Source organism: Rattus norvegicus, chromosome 3 (assembly GCF_036323735.1).
Source record: "Rattus norvegicus strain BN/NHsdMcwi chromosome 3, GRCr8, whole genome shotgun sequence".
NCBI classification, from domain to species: Eukaryota; Metazoa; Chordata; class Mammalia; order Rodentia; family Muridae; genus Rattus; species Rattus norvegicus.
Window position 1 is genome coordinate 2,735,249 of NC_086021.1, and position 7,821 is coordinate 2,743,069.

Consider the following 7,821-nt stretch of genomic DNA (forward strand, 5'->3'; position numbering starts at 1 on the left):
CCTGATAAAAGAGACACTCTGTTCTGGGTGTAAGCTCAGAGCCATGTGGGGATGGAACTGTTTCTGTGAGAGAATATCCCTTAGGACACTGAGACACACACACAGCAGAAGGCAGGGCATGAAGGTTGTGATAGTCCATAACCTGATGGGGACTGGGAAGAAAGCTCAGTGGGAAAGAGCCTGTGCTCTGCAAGCCCGAAGAGTTCAAATTTTCTCTGCACCTTTGTAAAACTCCAGGCAGGGCTGATCATGTCTGCAAAATGGTAGGGTGGAGGCAGGTGGATTGCCAAGAGCATCCTGGCCAGCCACACTAGTCAAAATGGTGGGCTGTGGTTCACTGAGAGACGGAGAGTAGTGAGGAAGAGAATGCACATTCTACTCATCTCTGCAAGTATATACACACGTATGTGCCCTCGCACTTGGGAACAGGTACTCAACTCATACACACACATGACTCCCCCAACCACACCCCTGTTGATCCCTGAGTTCAGCTGCTCTATAACCTATGTGACTGAGTATTATAGCAACACGAAATTTTACATTCTCCTCGTCTTGTAAACCCCATATTCTGTTCAGTTTACAAACACAAGAAACTAAACTTATGATATCCCAGGCTCAGGATGGTGTGTCATAGCTTTTGGTCTTTCTGGAACAGCATCTGTCTATCAACAGAGGGACTTCAACAGAGGAGCTTTCCAACTTACCCTCAGTGACATGGAGCCATTTGAGGGTTTTAACCGGTGACTGGTTTGCTCATTTTTCCTATTGAGAAGTAGATTGGACAGAATGTACAACATCACTTGGTTACGGGATGAACAACACATCAGAGCCTGGGAACAGTGAACTGATTGTCACTAAGGTTTTGTTTATGTGGAGTATGTTAAGGCAGTGGATCTGAGAGAGAGAGAGAGAGAGAGAGAGAGAGAGAGAGAGAGAGAGAGAGAGAGAGAGAGAGAGAGGGAATGAGCTTGATCTTACAATATCTGTTCAATGTATAATGTGATCAGAATACTACACCTCATACTTCAAATGTATACAGCCTCCATTTGTCAAGCATACTCGATAAATCTCAAAATGAAGGTAAAAGGGAGTTGGGACACAAAGTTCTGGAAGGGGCTTGGAAGAGAGTCTAGCAGTTAAGCCCTCGCTCCCCAGAAACTTACATAGATGCCCCGTGGATGTGGAGACCATCGTATAAGTCCACCTTGGAAGGCAGAGGCAGGATGCCCAGAGAACGCTGTCTGGAAAGGTGACCCACACCAAAAGGATCTTTGCCTTTGAGTGAGGGTTGCTGCCGCAGTGAAAAAGACAGACAAGACATTAAGGATATTTCCTGAATGTATCTTGGGCTTCCACATGTGTGTGCATGCACATGTGTTAACTGGGTGACTAATTATTTCTCTCTCTCTCTCTCTCTCTCTCTCTCTTTCATTTCTCAGAGGACAGGGTTATTTGCATAACAAGTTTACATTCAGCCATCACTCCCTCATAAGCCAAAGGCATCATAACCCCCCTTTCTTCTTGATTATCCAAACTCTCAAAACGAGGATGGTCTTCCGAGCCATTCCCTGTCGCTAGCCTTCCCCGTGCAAGTGTTTTGTATTCTCCTTTCTTGCTTTTACAGATTTCCTCTGTAAGACTCTCAGAGAGAATCTTCCCTAATGAGGGAGATCCTCAAGCCCAATGACCAGTCCGAGTCCACAGGCTGCAATATGTAAGAGGATTTTTATTGATCAGGGAGCACAGATCTCTGTGGGCGTCTCAGTCAATTCGGAAGACTGGCGCGCCTAGCAGAACCAGGGACGGGTTTTTATAGTATTTTGGGGAGCAGAAGCAGGCTTACAGAAGCAGATGCATGGTTACAGGGATGTGATTGTTGGAGTAAATGAGGCATACGTGTACATTACCTATTTTGGCTATAATCATAACAGTGAGTTAGCAAAAAGTACATGGTGGTCAGGGCTTCCGGGGGGTCAGAGACTGTTTCTTTTTCCTGTCAGGTGTCCCATGGAGCAATGCCCATAATTTAGTCTGGTTTCTGCATTTTGTTTTCTTTTATGGTCTGTTTCGTCTAAATGATGGGTAAAGCTTGTCCCACATATTTAAAAACTTACTTTTTACTTCTATATTTGAGGGACTTGGGCTTGTACAATTCCCTTTCTGGGAGGGGGTCTTTCATTCCCCCATTTTCTTTTTTTGTCCTTGAGTGGAATCTTCCACTCAACTTTGTTAAGGTACTTCTGTTTCTTGTTGTTTTACCATCTCATACTGTTGTCTCAGCACAAAAGTTTGAATGACTGAAAGTCTGTATCTCTTATTATTACTGTCTGATCTGTATAGAACCAACGTTCTTCTTTTAGTGTAGCACACAGACTCCTTCTTTAAGGAATATCAGGTCTAATCTTTTCCTATTTTGAAGGACTACCTCTGAGAGGGAGGTTTGGTGTTCTTGGAGGTCAGCTAAAAAGTCTTTTTTATTTTTTCATATCTGAGTCAATGGCAGTTCTGAATTCTCTATAAGCCTTGCATTATAGGGCAACAGCAGATGTCCTTGTGCTGCCCTTGTAGCACCTAGATAGCCTTAAATAATTCTCAACTCTCTTTTGTGTCTTATTAAGTCTTTAGCATCAGGATTCTAATCTGGACACTATCTGAACCTATGCACCAAGGTCTTTTAGAACTTTTAAACTTATATAGGTTGTGATCCCTGAGGCAGAGTCCCAAGAAGTGTTAGGAGTACTAACATATGTAATGTTATATCATTTGTAATAGAAATCAAGCCTATCCTTATATCTATTTCGAGGGAACCCAGGGCAAACAGGCAAACATGAAATCCTTGTTTCTAAAACACACTCTTTAAGTGAGCATTATAGCAACCTCCCAGTCACTTAAGTTTAGGGAGCTTTTTGAAGATCTGAGTGTCCCTCTAGGTCCCAGCTCTCAGCCCCAACAGCTAGTACACTGCTGGTGAGGGCTGAGAATTGACGGCTGTCAGGGTGGTCAGCAGCACCAGGTACAGTCCTTTCCAGCGAGGCTCGAGTGTCTGTGCTCAGTGTAGCTGTAGTCTCTAACCTGGAACTGATGACATGTCTCAGGGGTCCCCGGGGCATAGGCTGCTGTCAGCTGTGAGCAGATTTCTTTCTGTATTGCATGTAGGTCTTTTAGCCTGGCATACAAATCATTATTACTATGACATGTTGGTTCAGTAACACCATCTAATACAGTCAGGGGGGCTGAGGCCCCATATAAGATCTCAAATGGGGTAAGGCTGAATCTGAAGAGGTATTTCTTGCTCTGAAGAGAGCAAGAGGGAAGGAGTGTCACCCAGTCTGTGCCATTCTCCATGGTTAATTTGGTCAGGGTCTCTTTTAAAATTTTATTTATTTACTCTGCCTGTCCTGAACTTTGACGTCTGTAAATATAATGTAATTTTCCATCAACCTCTAAATACTTGGCCACACCCTGGCTTACCTTGGCAACGAAAGTAGGGCTGTTGTCTGACCAGATTACCTTGGGCATTCCAAATCGGGAGAAGATTTCTTCTAGTATCTTCTTGATGACTATTGAGGTCGTCTCTTGCTTGGTGGGGGAAGCTTCTATCTATTCCTGAAAATATATCTATAAACACTAGGAGACATTTAAAATCATATTTTCCTGGTTTTATCTCTGTGAAGTCCACTTCTCAGTAGTATCCAGGCCGTTCCCCACGGAGCCTCTTACCACAGTCAACTTTCCTGAAAACAGTTACCTTTTGGCATGGTATACATCAGTGCACTATCTGTTCCACGAAATACTTGAGACCTGTGACATAATATTTAGTTTTTGAAAACATCTGGATGAGTTTGCTTACCCCTAAGTGAGTCTATTGATGCATTTGTTTTATCATGGCCTCTGCCTGTTTTTGTACCAGGATCTTCTTTCTCGTTGAGGTGTATCAGAGTCTCTTCCTCGGCCTGGCTGGGTCATGGAGGACACTTAACATGGCCAGAATCTCTTTTTTTCTTGCCCTCAGATGTCAGCAGGCCCCTCAGCTGATGGGCTGTAGCAAAGGCATACCTGCTGTCCACAGAGATGTTAAGTCTCTTTCCCAGCTCAAGGGCTTTGGTGAGGGGAGCGAGCTCTACACTTGTCAGCTTGTCCCACATATTTAAAAACTTACTTTTTACTTCTATAGTTGAGGGCCTTGGGCTTGTACAATTCCCTTTCTGGGAGCGGGTCTTTCACCTCTAGTTCGTTTTACCACACCCCACCTCCATGCTTTTCTTAGTTTGCTCTCATATAGTGGGAACCTCCAAAGTTTCAAACTCACTTCTTGTGCCGCGTTCTTCCGCCTGAGAAACTACATAATCTGGAAGCTTGTGCTAAAACTGGACTCTTAAAAGTTACAAGTTATTAGAAATTGTGTTTAAATTTAAAAACTATTTCCTCCTTTGTGTGGGCTCACCCGACACGTGTAGGCAGTGCTTACTGATTGATCATGGTGCCGTACACTTCCGACCTCACACAGACCCTGACGAGGATTACTTCCGGTGTTGTGTGACTTATTTCTTCTCCTTCCAATGAAGGTGCAGACTTGAGCCATTTCCGGTGTCAGCACTGAAATGACGTAGCTCCGGTTTCTCACAGGCTTCCGGCATCTAGGTTGAGTCCTTGACATGGGACATCCGGGACACGGCACAGCGTTCTGTTGGGCTGAGCAAGAGGGATCTCTGGTTTTGGATTGTTTTCTCTGCACAGAGTACATGGATTAAATTCGCAGACCCCATGAGTCTATAGTGGCTTCTGTGAACTCTGTGTGGTTATTATCTTTTCAAATCCTCTTAGTTCTTGGCCGAGTCACTGACAGCTGCCTCGCTCTGTGAACTGGCTGCCGTCGTTCTATTACAGCGATTTGATCGATGTGTCGCCTTCATTTTCTAGCTCTCCCAGCTCCATTTTCTGAGAAAGGCTACTTCCCTCTGTGCGCAGGCCTCAGTTGTTGGACGCTACCTCTTAGGAGGTCTCAGGCCCTTCCTTTGAGGCTCTGCATCCCTGCAGACAAGGAGCTAAAGTCTTTGAAACAAAATCCAGTAACTCCACGGCGGCTTTTTCATGCCTTTTGAGAAATCCGAGGACAAGTCTTTCCACTGGCAGCTATTCACACACGTTACACTTTTTTTTTGGTTCTTTTTTTCGAAGCTGGGGACCGAACCCAGGGCCTTGCACTTCCTAGACAAGCGCTCTAACCACTAAGCTAAATCCCCAGCCCCACATGTTACACTCTTAAGTCGAGATATCCAACCGGCGTTTTAATCCTAATATCAACCAACACATGAGTTACCGGTAGATTTATTGAAAGAACCAAGTATGAGTTTGGACACTCCTTTGTCTCTCTCTCTCTCTGGAACACAATTTTTCCCCTTTGAAAGGTAAAATTTGTAATTTTATTCAAGTCCATTAACAATCCACATTATTCTTAATTTTTTGATGGGAATGACTTTAGTTATCTACAGGCTGGCCTGCTCCACCCCCCTCTTTCCATGACTAAAAGGAAGGCTATTTTAAAAACAGTTCTGCCTAATGAAAACCTACTTTTTTCACTTGTCAAATATTATTTCTTGAGTTCAGTATCATTTTTTAATACCAATAAGGCACCAACTGTTCTCTAGATGTCTCCCCCTCCCCCATATTATTTATTCTTTGGTAAACATGGGGTGAGCCCCCTCTATGCTCATTATCAAATGCTTCTGATTCAATTTGTGGACAAAAGCAACCTACAGTCTGTCTTTTTCTAGTGGTGTTCCTTTTCAGGGAAAGAGAAATAACAAAGCCTGACTGAGAATTAGGATTTTTCAAAAGTCTCATCTCAGTGTGGATTCCAATTTCCAAAGTTGACATTCATTAAGGGGAACGGATATGAACTTCCCATCACAGTTTGGATGTGTATTTTTATTTCTTGTTATATTTATTTTCCTTTGTAACTTGAGATGTAAGCTCCCCACAGACAAAAAGAGCTATTGAACCAAGTTCCCATCTTCCCCTCTCTGTAAGTTGAGATTTCTAAGGCTGAAGAGGAGAATAAAGTAAAATGAAGCGAGTCTGCAGATGTTGTCCATGTACTTCCTAGAACAAGAAACAGAGAGAGACATGTTCCATGAACACGTGTAACAGATGGACCAACGAAACTGCAGGGGCCCTGGCTAGATCTAAAATCCCTGTAAATGGTGTGTGTGTGTGTGTGTGTGTGTGTGTGTGTGTGTGTGTGTGTGAACCTAGGTGTATATGCATATGTATATCTGTATGTATGTCTTAGGGTTTCACTGCTATGAAAAGAAACCATGACCAATGCAAGTCTTACAAGGACATTTAGTTGGGGCTGGCTTAGAGGTTCATAGGTTCAGTGTATTATCATCAAGGCAGGAGCATGGCAGCATCTAGGCAGGCATATGCAGGAGGAGCTGAGCGTTCTACATCTTCCTCTGAAGGCTGCTAGAAGACTGGATTCCAGGCAGCTAGGGTTAGGATCTTAAAGTCAATGCCCACAGTGACACACCTACCCCAACAAGGCCACACCCACCCCATTAAGGCCAAACCCCCTAGCAGTGCACTCCTATTTGTCACTATTTGTCTTTACTTGAACCTTATTCATAAAACTGTTCAATGGTCAACAGGTAACTATAATGAAATAAATACAGAAGTATTAGAAAAATAGGCAGGAATATGTGTGCCTTAGTTACTGTGCTATTGCTGTGAACAGACACCGTGACCAAACCAATTCATGACAAGAAACATTTAATTGCCGTCTTACAGTTTCAGAGGGTGAGTCCGTGGACCATCGTGGTAGACACCCTGACAGCAGGCTGGCAGGCAGGCAGTCCTGGCTGAGTAGTTCCTGAGAGCTCACATCCTGCTCCCCAGATGAGAGAGAGAGAGGGGGAGGGAGAGAGAGAGGTAGAGAGAGAGAGAGGTAGAGAGAGAGAGGTAGAGTGAGAGAGAGAGGTAGAGAGAGAGAGAGAGAGGGATAGTGAGAGGGAGAGGGATAGAGAGGTAGAGAGAGGGAGAGGGAGAGGGAGAGGGAGAGAGAGAGGGAGAGAGGGGGAGAGAGAGGGAGAGGGAGAGGGAGGGAGGGAGGGAGGGAGGGACAGGGAGAGAAGCCTGGTGGGCTTGTGAAATCTCAAGGCCCCCACCTCCCATTGACCCATCTCTTTTAAAAAAACACAACTCCCAATCCTTTCTAAACAATCCACCAACTGGAAACCAAACACATTCAAGTATTTGAACCTTTGAGGGTCACCCTTATTCAAAATCCAAAAGTATGTTTTTTTTTTCTTTTAAAAGAAATCAAGTAGTGAGTGTCCATCCCATTTGGTAGTATATTTTATCGTTACATTCATTTCTCAGAGGTTAGGGTTATTTGCATAACAAGTATCCAATCAAGCCATATCTCTCCCATAAGCCAAAGGCATCATACCTCCCCCATTTCTTCTTGATTGTCCACATAGGGGTTACGGAAACATATCCCTTCATCCTGATTTAGTTCAAAGCATGGGGAGCTATTGATGTGCAATTAATTGCTATTCATAATGGGATAAAACAGAAGCCAACATGATTGAGTCTATTGTTGCTCAGAGCTGAAGATTTCCCTTCCATTTAATAAAACGTGATAAATATGATTTTAACGCAAGCCTAGAAACCCCAACAAAGCCTTTAGTTTATGTTTTTTTCAGTATTTCCAGATCATTATCTGTGATACACAGGAAACTAGAGGAGGAGAACTGTGTGAAGTCACTGACACACACTCAACAAAGGATTTGTTTGCACAATAAGGAGATATATCCTGTC